Here is a 14,864-nt window from a genome sequence, read left to right as displayed (position 1 = left end):
AAAAAAAGACAACGAATGATTAGTTATATATATAAAAACGAATAAATGATAGAATGAAACAAATTTAAAACAAACAAAACAATAAACATGATGAATAACTAAATAAATAAATAACGAATAAATAAGAATAAAAAAAATAGATTTCAAGTAAAATAAGTAAACATGCCAAATATTCTACTGGACAAACCTAATCTAAACTTCACATCATTCTCATCTCCATCGTTCTTCCAATTCTGAAGCGAGACAAAATAACAGAGGTAAGACAGACTCAGGTATTTTCAGGATTTTAGCTTCGAATATTTTGCTGAGTGGATAACAAATAATCTCTCACAGGTGCATAATGATGAGCTTAATGCCCCTAATTCCTCCCACAGACCACCAGACCAGTAATACTCTTACATCAACACATCCACACAGCGCCACGCGGGAGAGAAAAACACGGAACCTAATATGCAATGAATTAGAATAAGAAAATAAAGTTGTCTCGCACAGTGGTTTGAGTGGAGATTTGAAAGTACAATTGTGGAAGAAAACAACTAGATAAGATAAGAGTGTAAAGTTGCTAGATAACATAGAATGAAGATAAGGAAGTTGAGTGTTGTAAGATAAAATATGATGATCAGAAAGTAAAGTGTAAGATAACAACTGGGAGGAAGATAAGCTGTGTAAGATAACAGATCGAATAAAGATGAGAAAAGTAAAGCTGTGGAAGATGACAATTACGTAGAATAAAGACAAGAAAGTGAAGTAAAATTAAGAACAAAAAAATAAAGTCGTGTAGGATACCAGAAGTAATGAGTTCGAGTAAGAGAGTAAAAGGTTATAGGAAAACAATAAATGAAATGAAAATAAAGAATGGTGTGTATGTGAAGAGTAAAATAGAATGAAAATAAAATAAACATGAAGCTGCATAAAATAGCTGGTGTTGCAATGACGTGTTATTCCAGACAGAGACAAGGTCGAAGAGGCGCCGCTGTTCACCACCACCACCACCACCACCACCAGAACCATCAACCATAACTACTACTATCAGCTCTGCCACCATTACTACCACTACCACTACCACTACCACCACCATCACTACATCGCCACCATAACTATGTACTGTCATTATTTCCATTATCACTATTACTACTATCATTACCACCATTACCATCATCACCATAAATACTACTAACACCAACACAACCACTTCTGCTACAATATTGACTCCATCACCATTACTACTACTACTACTACTACTACTACTACTACTACTACTACCACCACCACTACCACCACCAAAATGTGACCCCGAGGAAGTGTGTCACATGGGCAAGTAAACAAACCCAAAAATATATGAATTAATAAAGTTCTCAAGTTTAACATGCACCAAAAATATAAACAAATACACAGATCCCACGTCGCCATCGCTTGTTTGTTATCACACACACACACACACACGCACGCTACACCACAACACAACACATGACCTCTCTCTCTCTCTCTCTCTCTCTCTCTCTCTCTCTCTCTCTCTCTCTCTCTCTCTCTCTCTCTCTCTCTTGTGACACTCCTACATATTTTTCTAATCTCTTATTTTCATTTATTTTCATCTTGTTCCATAAAATCGTTGACATTCTGGATAAGAAGGAAGGAAGGAGAGAGAGAGAGAGAGAGAGAGAGAGAGAGAGAGAGAGAGAGAGAGAGAGAGAGAGAGAGAGAGAGAGAGAGAGAGAGAGAGAAACACATGAGGGGAGGATGAAGTATGTATAGTATCGAATGTATTGTAGGAGAGGCATGGGAGGAAACGTCAAGATGAGAGGGACAGGTAGAGAGACGAAGATAGATTGTATACCGGTATGGGAGGGCGAAGGGGGAAAGGGAAGGGCACATACCTAGAGGGATAGAATGTACAGAACTTCATTGGCGATGGCGAGGGAGCACGAAGACGAGGAGGAGAGGAGAACGAGGAGAAGGAGAGGTAGTAGTAGTAGTAGTAGTAGTAGTAGCTGTTGTTGTTGTTGTTGTTGTAATGATAGATGCTGGGCTTTGTGATGTGAAATGAAGTAAAAAGGACAAAAAAAAAAAGGTTTGGATAGGCAATTAAAGATAAGAGTTCGGAAAAAAAAGACAAAACTGTGACAAAAAAAAAATAAACAGATGCTTTCCTGATTTGGTTATATACACTTTCAATCTTTATTCTTACCGACAACCTCTCTACATTTACAGAAGTTATTAAAAGCTGAATAAGGAAAAGTTAAGCTGGTGATAAGATAAGAAGGATTAGAAGAGGATGATGAACTCTATGAGGCAGCGACAGACTAAAAAAGTTTCGAAGTCATGAATGTTGAGATTACAACACCAAACAAAAACAAAGAACACAAAAGAACATAAAGGAAAAGAACTACAGACCCTTCTGAGCCACCTGGACTATAATACCTTATCTAAAGTGAGAGACATAGGATACTAAAGGCAAAGGCTCCTCCCCACCCATTCTAATGACGCGAGGGAAGCTGCAATGCTGAGACAAAGGGAGACGAGACAAGATGGGAGGCTGAGTGGGGAGAAGGGGAGGCTATCATGGGAGGAGAATATGGAAGGATAGGAAGAAGGGAGATTAACATAGAAGGGAAAGAGGAAGGATTGAAAGCTTTGTGGGGAGAATGGCAGAGTGGAAAAGGAAAAGTAAAGGAAAGGAGGAGAAGTGAAGAGAAAATATGAGAGGGAATGGAGAAGGCAAAGGCTGGCAAGGAGTGGGGAGAGTGGGTGGGTGTGCTGACGGTGGAGGGAGGAAGAGGCTGGGAGAGGGTGGGAGAGGGAGGGAGGAGGTGATGGAGATAGACTGCGCTCCTCCATTTCCTATTATGGGGAAGCAGGAATCTCGAGGCTTGCGAGGGACATGGTCAAGTGAGCAGAGGCATTCCTCCTCCTCCTCCTCCTCCTCCTCGTAATCATAATAACCTCCCCCCTAATCTCTCTCCTCTTCATTGATCCTCCTTCCCCTCCATTATTGTTGCTTACTCTTCCATTTCCTCCTTTTACTTTACTGTGTTGCTAGGTTACTCTTCTTCTTTCTTTTTTTTACTTGCTTTCGTTATTCTTTTTTTTTCTTTTCATCCTCCTCCTCCTCTTCCTCCGCTTTTCTTCGTCCTTTTCTCCTCCTCCTGCTATATTTTCTTTATCTTTTTCTTCTTTTATCTCTGTTTCTTCTGCCTGCTTTTCTTTTCTTTTCTTTCTTTGTTTCTTTCTTCTAACTTTTTTCCTTCTTTGTTACTATTAGTCTCTTGTATTCTTTCTTTTCTTGTTTTCTAGTTTCTTTCTTAATCTTCTTTCTCCTTTTGTCATCTTCTCATTCTTGCCCTCATCCTTTTCGACACTCTTACCTTCGCTCTTCTCTCGTTTTCTTCTGCTTGTCTTCATTCTCCTTTTTCTCCTACTTTTTGACACCAATCTCACTGCCCCACCAAGACAAGAGCACCCAGCTAGAGGCCCTCACCTGCCCGGCCTCACAACACTCAAGGTCTCAGAAACGGAAGCACGCGGGTAAAAACCACCCCTAAGGCGCCACACTGCACTGAACGCACATCTTCGGTGGTGGTGGTGGTGGTGGTGGTGGTGGTGGTGGTTATAAAAAAAGTGGAAATAGTTGTAGTAATAATAGTAGTAGAAGTGACAGTGGTGGTGGTGGTGGTAGTAGTGGTAGACATGATGGGGGTGGTGGAGGTAAAAGTAATGGTGGTGGCAGTGAGGGTGAGGACAGTCATGGCAAAAAAATAGTGATAGGAATAGTGATACTGGTAGTGATATTGGTGGTGGTGGTGGTAGGAATAGTGGTACTGTTGGTGGTGGTGGTGATCGTGGTAGGAGCGATAGGAGTAGTGGTGGTGGTGGTGGTAGTCTTGATAGTGGTGGTGGTGATGGTGGTGGTGGTGGTGCCTGATGAAGCTCTAGCAGGGAGGAAAAACTTGCCTCTCGAGTACTCGCGGACAAAAAAAAAAAAAAAAATGCCAAGGAATATATAAAGTAGAGACACAAAACGAAAATGGCTTGACTCTCTGTCCTTCATTCCCATTTTGGCGCAATCTCGGGAAGATCAAAAGAAGGTGATGGAGGCGAGGAGAGGTAATAGGAGGAAGAGGAGGACGAGGAGGACGAACACTACGAGGAGGAAAAGAATGGGGAGGATGAAGACTACGAGGAGGAGGAGGAGGAGGAGGAGCAGGAGGAAAAAGAAGACGAGAAGGGCGAAGAAAATGACGCGAGGAAAGAAAGAGGACAAGGAGGAGTGGTAGGAAAAAAGGGGGGGGAGAGAGAGAGAGAGAGAGAGAGAGAGAGAGAGAGAGAGAGAGAGAGAGAGAGAGAGAGAGAATTTTAATTATTGCTGGACACATTTGGACATCAAAACTGGATTCCTTTGGCGGCGGTGCGATGGCCAACTGGGTTCAGGCGACAAGGAGCGCCCTTGATCGTCAGGTGCAGAGAGAGAGAGAGAGAGAGAGAGAGAGAGAGAGAGAGAGAGAGAGAGAGAGAGAGAGAGAGAGAGAGAGAGAGAGAGAGGGGGGGGGAGGGAAGAGGGCCAAGACAGTCAGATCCTTTACGAGTCTACGGCGTTAAAGGCGAAGGAAGGCGAGAAATGAAGAGGTAGGAATTGGAATAGTAAATAAATGAACACTGGATAATTTTAGGAGTCCTGGCTGAGCAATGAAAAAAGGAAAATATGCATTGATACTCAGCCGCAGTAATATCGATCAATAATGCTCAACTAATAAGCATGACTTGTATTCTGTGACGCTGATAAAAACTTGCACGGGAAAAAACGCCAGCCACCATCAGGAGAACTAAAGAGGAAGCCTGAATTACCTCCCAACACTTCACACTAACGCCACGCTCGGCATATTCTCGCTCGCCTCTGCCGTGTTCTCACGATGAGCTCGGCACCACTGCCCGGCCCACCTGCCTCGCCTGCCCACCTGCATCCCAACAGGTGCTGACGCATCGCTGATCCACTAATTGCCCGCCTGTCGCTGAGTCAAGATTACTTCAGGCCTCCGTCATCCCCACCCCGCCCGTCACATTCTCCCAAAGTCGCCGCATCGCCGGGCTTTCCCCGCGGCGGTGGCGGGGAGATGCTGGCCGCCATCGAGGCCTCACACCCTCGCCTCCACATCCACACCTCCAAGCTACCTGCACCTGCCACATGCCTCGTTTACTCGTCACTCCGTGGAAAATTATGCTCCATAAAGAAAATTAACAATGTTTACCCAAACTATTTTTTATTTTCTTGGATAGCTAAAAATGGTATTGAGGTGCACCACTCTGATAGTTTGGGGTAAATTTTGAAATTTCGACGCTCACCCACTAATTTATTCCCGGTTGACGTCATAGCTAGGGGGCAGGTCAAGCAGAATCCGGATTTCCCGTCCACGCACGCCCGCGACGCCTCGGGAGTGGCCGCACGTCCGACATAACGCCATATACGTGCGGTCAAAAGGAACTCCTGTCTCTTAAAGTGATGTCTCTATCTATCTCTTGGTTTGGGTTTACATATATATATATATATATATATATATATATATATATATATATATATATATATATATATATATATATATATATATATATATATATATGCGGGCACAACTGCATACGTACATGTTATATTTACGTTATTTATTCAGCGGAGCGACGCACAAGGAGAGGAAGTTTACGAGAGGCCACTTGTCTTCCTCACCTTTGCCATCTTATCAGCCTTGGCACTGAGTCGAGCACATTCCAGGTCGCGAGAGGCAAGACGCTCTGCCCGTGACACGCTCCCTCTCTCACCAGGCTCGCGGTGGCGCAACCTACCGCCCGCCATGGATGCCCGGAGCGGGAGCCCACCACCGCCGAGGCCTCACCTGACCCCGGCCGCGCAGCCCCACACGGCAGCCACAGCTCACCCGACGCTCACACTCCTTTATATCTCTATGAATTTTATTAGACGAGCGTCCCTTGCGCGGCACTGGCTTGAGAGAATGTACAATTAAGTTGACAGGATATACGACGGCGGGCCAGCGGGGTGACCTTTGTGGCTCCCTCTTGAGGTTGGGCGGTTACGGCTACCAGGACGCGACACACACACATACACACACACACACTGCACTTGCCCTATGCATCTATTTCCAACCCCTACGGTATGTCATGGACGCAGGAATGTCGTTTTTGTTGTTTTGAATATTGCTGTTGCTGCTGTAGTAGTAGCAGTTGTTGTTCAGCAGTGGTGGTGGCAGTGGCGGCGTTGGAGGTGCTAGTAGTGGTGGTGGTGGTGGTGGTGGTGGTGGTGGTGGTGGTGGTGGTGGTGGTGGTGGTGGTGGTGGTGATGGCCGCTTTAGAAATAGAAACATAAATTGAGGCAATGATAATAAAACTTACAAAGGCAGACACCAGGGGCACGTGTGTGTGTGTGTGTGTGTGTGTGTGTGTGTGTGTGTGTGTGTGTGTGTGTGTGTGTGTGTGTGTGTGTGTGTGTGATGTTGCAAGCACCCCCAGTGTTGCTACCCCTCACTGCGCCTCATCGTCAGTCATCCCACCAATACCTCTTCCACCACGCAGGACACCCCACCTCCCTCCCCCCCGCCCTCCCCTCCTTTCCCCCCATCTCGTCGGTCGTCCCAGCTGGCGGAGGCAACGTCACCCTCCCATCACACTTGCTTTGCATCAATTCTGCGCAGCGGAGAGAACGGATAGGGCAACACGCCACTGGCAATTCCTCTGACTTCTATTTCATTTTTTTTCCTTCTTCAATCTCTCCCACGTCTTTCCTCCTCCTCCTCCTCCTCCTCCTCCTCCTCCTCCTCCTCCGTAAAAGAAAAATGTAACAGAACAAAACCGAAAAAATAAATAAATAAATAAAGTGAGGAATTTTCCTTTGCGTTTTCTATCCTCCTCCTCTTTGATCTTTCCTGTCCTTACTCTCCACGTTCGAAAAACAAACCTTGGGAGCAAAGCAGATAAAGTATATAGCAAAATATACCCTAGGAAAAGGATAACTGGATAAGAAAATCTATTTGCAATGTTAAAAAAAATAATATTCACAAAGGCATGATTTTTTTTTCTTTTTTTACCTAAGAGTTGTCCTGAGATGTCTCAAAGTGTCCCAGAGTGTCCCAAAGTGGTCCAAAGTGGCCACGTAAACACCTGTACCTGCACCGTCCCGCCTCACTCTCCTGCTGCATGTCCCACTACCGACCTTTACAACAAGCTGGTATGTGGGCTTTTTTTTTATGTTGTATCATCGTGAGAGAGAGAGAGAGAGAGAGAGAGAGAGAGAGAGAGAGAGAGAGAGAGAGAGAGAGAGAGAGAGAGAGAGAGAGATGGGGTGGCGTGTAATTTACAACGGGATGAATACATAAGTTTAGGTGCGAGTTGTGTGTGTGTGTGTGTGCGTGCGTGTGTGCGTGCGTGTGTGTGTGTGTGCGTGCGTGCGCATTTACCCCCAAGCTGAACATCGAACTAAAATCCAAAAATCCTAAGAAAACTTAATAACAACCTGAAACAAAGAGGAAGAATTAAGCAATTTTAACACTAAACTTTTTTCCTCCGCCAAACTGAAAAAAAAAGTAATAGTGGGAAAGGCGTAATTAGACGTACCATTCCCTTAATAGTCTGGTGGATGCTATTAATACCAGCATCACCTTCAGGTCGCAGGTGCGTGGCCAGGTGACTCAAGGCTCCACCCACCCAGGTGTGAGAGGGTGAACTAAACTAAACTAAATTTAAATCCCCGGCAAACAACTTTCCCCTTCACCATAAACAAGTGTGCAAGGCTGAACTAAGCTGAACTCAACTGAACAAATCTAAACTGAACTGAGCTAAGCTAAATTTAAAACTAAAACTCCGGCAAGCAACTTTTCACTTCAACACAAACAACCGGCCAGGTGTTGCCAGAAACCAACGTTGATTGCCTATTCTCATTCACCTTAATTATGTTTTTTACTCTTTTTCTCTCTCATAATCTTTTCTTACTTATACGCATCGCATCTTTCAACACGCAGCCTTATCGTAAATTAGAGGACCCAGCCCCATAATTATGCCATCCACGAAACAATGATTTCCTACGGCGGGGAATTCATCCGCCCTAATGCTTACACCTGACACCCGTTGACAGGTAGGAGGAGGAAGAGGAGGAGGAGGAGGAGGAGGAGGAGAAAGAGGAGGAGGAGGAGGAAAAGGGAACATGGGAACGCAAGAGATGGGTTTCAAAGCAAGTTACCCGCATTCCTATTACAACATGACAGGCAGAGGAATTTAACCACCTGGGAAACGTGGGTGGCTCTCCTTCACCCTTTCTTTCTATCTTTTTTCCTCCTCCACCACCACCTCCACCGCCTCTTCCTCCTTCAGCAACCCTCAGTCTCTCACTCTGCAGAAGATAGCGGCACTGATAAAGCTCTGGGGAGATAACACGCCCGACACACAACTCTGTCTTTTTGTTCGGTCGCCGGGGGACTGAGCAGAGAGTGATGAGCCGATGCGGGAGATAAGAGGAAATAAGAAATTAAGTGAACCCAATAAGAGTAGGATGGAGGATCACTGACGAATAAAAATAATTGGAGAAACCTGAATAAATGAGACAAGATGAGAGGAGGGAGAAGATGAGGCGCGATGCAAAAGGCTCTTACGTTGTGCTGACGCTGAAATTCATTGGAAGCTTCTACATGAACTAAAGAAAGGGGAGAGAGAGTTACACCGCGCCAAATGCTGTGTGTCAATCCGCCGCCAAATAAGGTGCAGGGACACATAAGGGCGGTGGCAACACGCACTTCTCATTACTCAGGCTTCTTTACGCGCCGTGCCACCTGACTTTAAGAAATGCAAAGGTAGGTTCTCAGGTCCCCGCTAACGAAGGGGACGCAGCCAACAAGCAGCCGCGCCCCGCTTAGGAGGTTCTGCCGGGTGGAAGAGTAGAGAGTCGTGGTGAAGGTGTCAGAAAGGTCCCTCGGCTGTTACGTGACTAGACTCCTGCACCATCAGCAAGCAAGAACGGAATCCTTTAGTAGGTTTGAAAAGTAGCAAACGATGGAGGAAGAGGAAGAGGAGTACGCAAAACATTTCTACATATTTTCTTTTTATTTCTTCTCCTTTTTGCAACGGTATTCCCCCCCCCCCCCACACAACATGAAGTATTAAGCTTTGGCAATTCAAAATGTTTAACAGGATGGTTTTTGACAGTACACGTTCATTTTAACGAGTGTGAAAAAAATAGAATAAAAAAATAGTTACAACAGGAAAAAAAAATAAAGTGGCTCCAGCTGAAGTAAAAATATTCAGAGCATAAAAAGAAAAAAGTTTTAAAAGCATTAAGAGAAAGATTTATCACAACATAACTACCATGACGAGCATGTTCCCTACACGATTCTCTTTCTCTTCCGTTGTCTAGTGAGCCATTTATGACTGTGGGAATGGGAGGGGGCTGGGGGAAACAGGAGAGGTGGGAGAGGAGATGGGATTGTGGGAACAGGAAGGAAGAGGAGGAGAGGGCAGAAGAAGGAAGGAAGAAGAGGCGAGAGAAAAAAAACAAAAAGGTAGAAGCAGAAAGGAAGGTGAAGACAAACTGAGAGAAGGAAGGAAGGAAGGAAGGAAGGAAGGGAAGAATGAAGGAAAGGGAGGAGAAAAGTGAAGAAAAGTAACAAAGGGACAGGAGAAGCAAGAAAAATAAAGGAAAAGGAAGTAAAAGAATGAAGGGATGGAGAGAAAAACAGAGAGGAGCTAATTAAAGATGGATGGAAAGAAAAATTCGAGATGGAAGAAAGTAAACATGAGAAACACGAGGCAAGGAAGGAAGGAAGAGGACGAAATGAGAAAAGGAAGAAACGGAAGAAGAAAAAGGACGGAGAAGCAGAGGAAAGGCGAAACGGAGGTAGAATGGAAGCTATAAAGATGTGGGCCTGCTCTCTGTAGGGTGACAGGTACACAGGTGAGGGCGCGGCAGGTAGGAGACACACCCATCCATGAGACATAAAGAGGGTCATTGTATTTCCTTTCTGCTCTCTCGCAAAAGGCAGCTGTGTGTGTGTGTGTGTGTGTGTGTGTGTGTGTGTGTGTGTGTGTGTGTGTGTGTGTGTGTGTGTGTGTGTGTGTAAGCATGGTGCCAATCAGATTATAAACGAGTGATTTATGATTAGAGAAATGTTAGGACGTGTGGATATACACTACACTTCATCAAGACGCCAAAAATAAACAGGCAAGAGTAAACACTGGTAAATAAATGGTAAAAAGAAAGAAAAAGGTGAAAGATAATCAAACGACAACGGCTCATCCCTTCAGTATTTTGAACGAAGATAAAAAAAATAAATAAATAAATGAAAACTGGCATCTCTCCATTTCTTTTTTATTTATTTATTTTATTTTATTTTATTTTACGTCATGGCAATCATTTGAATTTCGTTTATGTAGAACATCTCTCTCTCTCTCTCTCTCTCTCTCTCTCTCTCTCTCTCTCTCTCTCTCTCTCTCTCTCTCTCTCTCTCTCTCTCTCTCTCTCTCTGTCTGTCTGTCTGTCTGTCTGTCTGTCTGTCTGTCTGTCTCTATCGCATCCGTTTTTCACTATGTATATATCGTTTTCAAGTCAACATAACCAGTCGAGTCTCTTTACCTAGAATAACCCCGTCTCTCTCTCTCTCTCTCTCTCTCTCTCTCTCTCTCTCTCTCTCTCTCTCTCTCTCTCTCTCTCTCTCTCTCTCTCTCTCACGCACGCACGCCCTCCTCAGATGTCCCCTCGACGCGGCCTCACGATAGCTTGCTGCCCTTGTAACTCAAACACGACCTCGATTTATGAACCACGACTGCAAGGCCCTGAGTAATATTTAACACTGAGGTTTAATTCCGACTTTAATGCCCAAGCGATTAAACGTAGGGCGGAGAGGGCTGTGGAGGGCATCAGATTGTGGTTCCTTGGGGGCGTTGGGGGGCGGGAGGGAGTTCGATGCTGTTAAAGTAGAAGCCAATTTTCCCTTTCGAGACCGTGAGAGACAAGGTGCAGGTGATGGAAATTATAATGTTTTGTTCCTCTGGTATCTCCTTCGTCAGGTGGAGACTCACGGAGGTGTTGGGTACGATTCTAAAAGCTGTTATTGTCTTTTGCCCTCCCTCCTTCCTTCCTTCTTTCCTTCCTTCCTTCCTTCTCTTACTCCTTTTTCCGCTTCTCTCTCTCTCTCTCTCTCTCTCTCTCTCTCTCTCTCTCTCTCTCTCTCTCTCTCTCTCTCTCTCTCTCTCTCTCTCTCTCTCTCTCTCCTCCGACCTCCTCCTAGTGCTCTTTCTTCTATGGTCCTCCTATTCCTGTTTCTGCTATATATATATATATATATATATATATATATATATATATATATATATATATATATATATATATATATATATATACTCGTATATATATATATATATATATATATATATATATATATATATATATATATATATATATATATATATATATATATATATATATATATATATATATATATATATATATATATATATATTTTCCTACTCCCTTTTCATTCCCCTCCTCCTCCTCCTCCTCCTCGTCTTCTTATCCTCTTTTTGTGCTCCTTAGGCTGACTCTTCCTGATCCTCCTCCTCCGTTTTCTTCTCAATAATAATAATAATAATAATAATAATAATAATAATAATAATAATAATAATGATAGTAATAATAATAATAAAAATAATAATAATGATAGTAATAATAATAATAATAATAACAATAATAATAATAATAATAATAATAATAATAATAATAATAATAATAATAATAAAAAAACAAAAGTATTAATAGTTTTCTCCCATCAGCACTTTCCATCTTGAGGTGTGTGTGTGTGTGTGTGTGTGTGTGTGTGTGTGTGTGTGTGTGTGTGTGTGTGTGTGTGTGTGTGTGTGTGTGTGTGTGTGTGTTTACAAGAACAAGTTACGTAGAATCCATTTAATATCATGACAGGTTCTGTTCAAAATTTTCTTCCTCATTTTTCTCACTCCCTCCCTTCCTTCTACTGATTCTCTGTCTAGCTGTCTGTCTGTGTACCTGTCCGTCTCTGTCTATCTACCTGCCTGACACTACAACACACACACACACACACACACACACACACACACACACACACACACACACACACACACACACTGAAGTTCCATTTGGCAGGAATCAATTGCTTAGGGTCTCTTCCTCTCTTCCCCCTCTCCCTTTTCCCCAGATCAGGCTGGCGAGACACGCTCTGCTGGACACCGTCTGCAGAAGGAGCCATCTACTCACCCGGGCGCCGTCCCCTGGGGCCTCCTGCATGGTAGTAGTTGTGCTCTACTCGCGCCAGCACTCTGTTGATGAAGGAGAATGGTAGATAAAGAGAGATGAAACAAAAAAAATCATGAAGAAAGAAAGCAAAATAACCATTATTAGTAATCTCCCCTTTCACGAGCGACCCCTGAACTACCCGCAAGACAAACGATCCAATTCCGAAGAAACATGGAACAATTTTTAGTGTAAAGAAATAATGTTGGTTCAAATTGATAGTTCTGGAGCGGTGAAAAATAGTTCTGGTTCTGGGGAATAGTTCTGCCTTAAGGAAATGGTTCATAGAGTAGATTTATATTTATAGTTCGTTTTTTGGTCTTTTTTCCCTCAAAGGAGAAGCGTTTCATATGTACTTTGGCGTGTTAGGAGAAATGATAACGCGAAATGATAAGCGAGTAGGCATTGTTAGCTTTGGTTACAGAGACGCAGCAAAGACAAGAGTTAGAGTCAGCAGCAGTACATGTTCGTGTCTATAGAGAAGTACATGCAAACAACAACAACAGTAATAATGATATACATAAGGAAATCAGAATAAAAGGAAAGTGGACAGGCGTAAAATTGAATCATCGTGAGAAAGATGTTGAAAAGGCAGGTGAGGAATGAAGGTATTTGAAAAGCTGGTGTGGAAGTGAAGTGGTGTTAAAACAAGCAGGTGTGGAATGAGAATATTGTTGAAATGCAAGCGTGCAAAGGAGTTATATTCAGAACACAGGTGTGGAAGAGAAATTGTGTTGCCAAATAGGTGTGGAAGAGGAGTGATGTTAAAAATGCACGTGTGGGAGAGGATGTGGTAATAAAACGCAGGTGTGGAAGAGGACGTGTTAATAAAAATCAGGTGTTGAAGAGAGTGGCATTGCAAAAGCAGGTGTGTAAGAGGAGTAGCAAGGAGGTTTGTAGTCACATGTAAGCAAAACTGGAATGGAAGAAGAGACGATCTTAAAAGGAGTTGGAAGACGAGAAACATGTGTGAAAGCTACTGGTGACGGAAGGAAGGTACAGGTGTGTGACTGTGCAGGTGTGTGGGTGTGGTGGTGCAGGTGTGTGGTGACCGATATAGCACCCCAAGGGCATCCCCGTGACATGATAGAACAGCTCCCCTCAGGCTGAAATCACCCAGGCAGAAAATGATGCCGTGTGTATGCGAGTGAGGACCGACCTGTGTACGTGTGTGTGTGTGTGTGTGTGTGTGTGTGTGTGTGTGTGTGTGTGTGTGTGTGTGTGTGTATGTGTGTGTGTTGGTAGGTTGTGTACGTATGTAACTCACGTTGCCTAACAAAAACAAGAACCATGTGTGGGATACAACAAGCAAGCACACCTACACACACACACACGCACACACACACACACCACTTCATCACCTCCATTACCTGTGTGTGTCGTGTGTGTGATAGTTAATTAGAGTAGTGGCATGAAGGGCCCCAAGGCGCACAGCTGGAGAGAGGGAAGGGGGGGAAGGTAAGGGCAGGTAATGAGGCATCAGTGGGTGGCATGGGTCGTCTCACCTGTGCTCAATTACCTTTGATCAACCCTTCACTGGAAAATTTGGTCCCCACAACCATACAGCAAATGTCATGGGGAATTTGCTCTCTCTCTCTCTCTCTCTCTCTCTCTCTCTCTCTCTCTCTCTCTCTCTCTCTCTCTCTCTCTCTCTCTCTCTCTCTCTCTCTCTGTCTCTCTCTCTTGCAGGTGTTCCTTCCTTTATCTCGGTTAATTTGTTGTTCCTTCTCCCAGGTGTTATTCAGCACAATTTCCTCCCTCCTTGGTTCATCTCTTTATTGCTTTTCTGCAGGTGTTTTTCCTCAGGTGATCCTCCTCCCGCTCTCCTCTTCCTCCCCCTCCCGCTCGCTCGCTCCTCCTCCGCCAGGTGCCGCACTAGTAGTCTTTTGTTTCCCATCAGGTGTTCCGCTCAGAGGCTCAACACCCCTGTAGCGCCACCAACGACATGTCATACCTCAATGGACGACATATCAAGTAAACACACACACACACACACACACACACACACACACACACACACTCTCTCCTCTCTCTCTCTCTCTCTCTCTAGCAAGTTTTCGTGTTTCCTCTGCTGGTTTCCTCCATACATAGAAAATGTGATTTGGAAAAATCCTAAAAAAAAAGAAGCTTGATCTAAAGACACAATCGTAATGAAAATAGTCTCCGTACAATTAGCAGTGCAATGGTACTAGTGCCAGACCCAAAGGTAGGGTAGAAAATCAGTCATTAAATAGAACATGGAGAACAACAGCACGGTGCCCTTAAAGTAACGCCAACAATAACAAAGGTAATAGTGATGGTGAAGAGTAACAGTGATATTAACTATAAGCAGTGCAACAATAAAAACAACACTACGGACCACCTGAAGTAGCAATAATAAAACAACTCGTTACTGCTACGACAGCGATCATCGGCACTACATGGGGATTTTTATGGTCATTTCAAGTGCATCTTGACTGACCCCGCCTCCTCCACCACCACAGGCCACCGTTAACATTACTACCATCATCATCATCACCATTACTACTACTACAACTACCGCCACCACCACCACATGGTACGA

General features: G+C 43.9%; 1 long non-coding RNA gene across 7 annotated transcripts in view; it reads right to left on the bottom strand.

Annotated features, from left to right (window-relative positions):
• The window catches only part of LOC135105945 (uncharacterized), a 120,278-nt gene that overhangs the window by 83,162 nt on the left and 22,252 nt on the right, over window positions 1-14,864 (bottom strand). For all 7 annotated transcript variants that reach the window (XR_010271063.1, XR_010271065.1, XR_010271064.1 and 4 more), the window contains exon 2: window positions 12,266-12,327. This is a non-coding gene — a long non-coding RNA (uncharacterized LOC135105945). The remainder of the gene's footprint in view (window positions 1-12,265; window positions 12,328-14,864) is intronic.

The sequence above is a fragment of the Scylla paramamosain genome, chromosome 12, assembly GCF_035594125.1.
Source record: "Scylla paramamosain isolate STU-SP2022 chromosome 12, ASM3559412v1, whole genome shotgun sequence".
In the NCBI taxonomy this organism is placed as follows: domain Eukaryota; kingdom Metazoa; phylum Arthropoda; class Malacostraca; order Decapoda; family Portunidae; genus Scylla; species Scylla paramamosain.
This window is presented reverse-complemented; position numbering and strand designations above follow the sequence as displayed.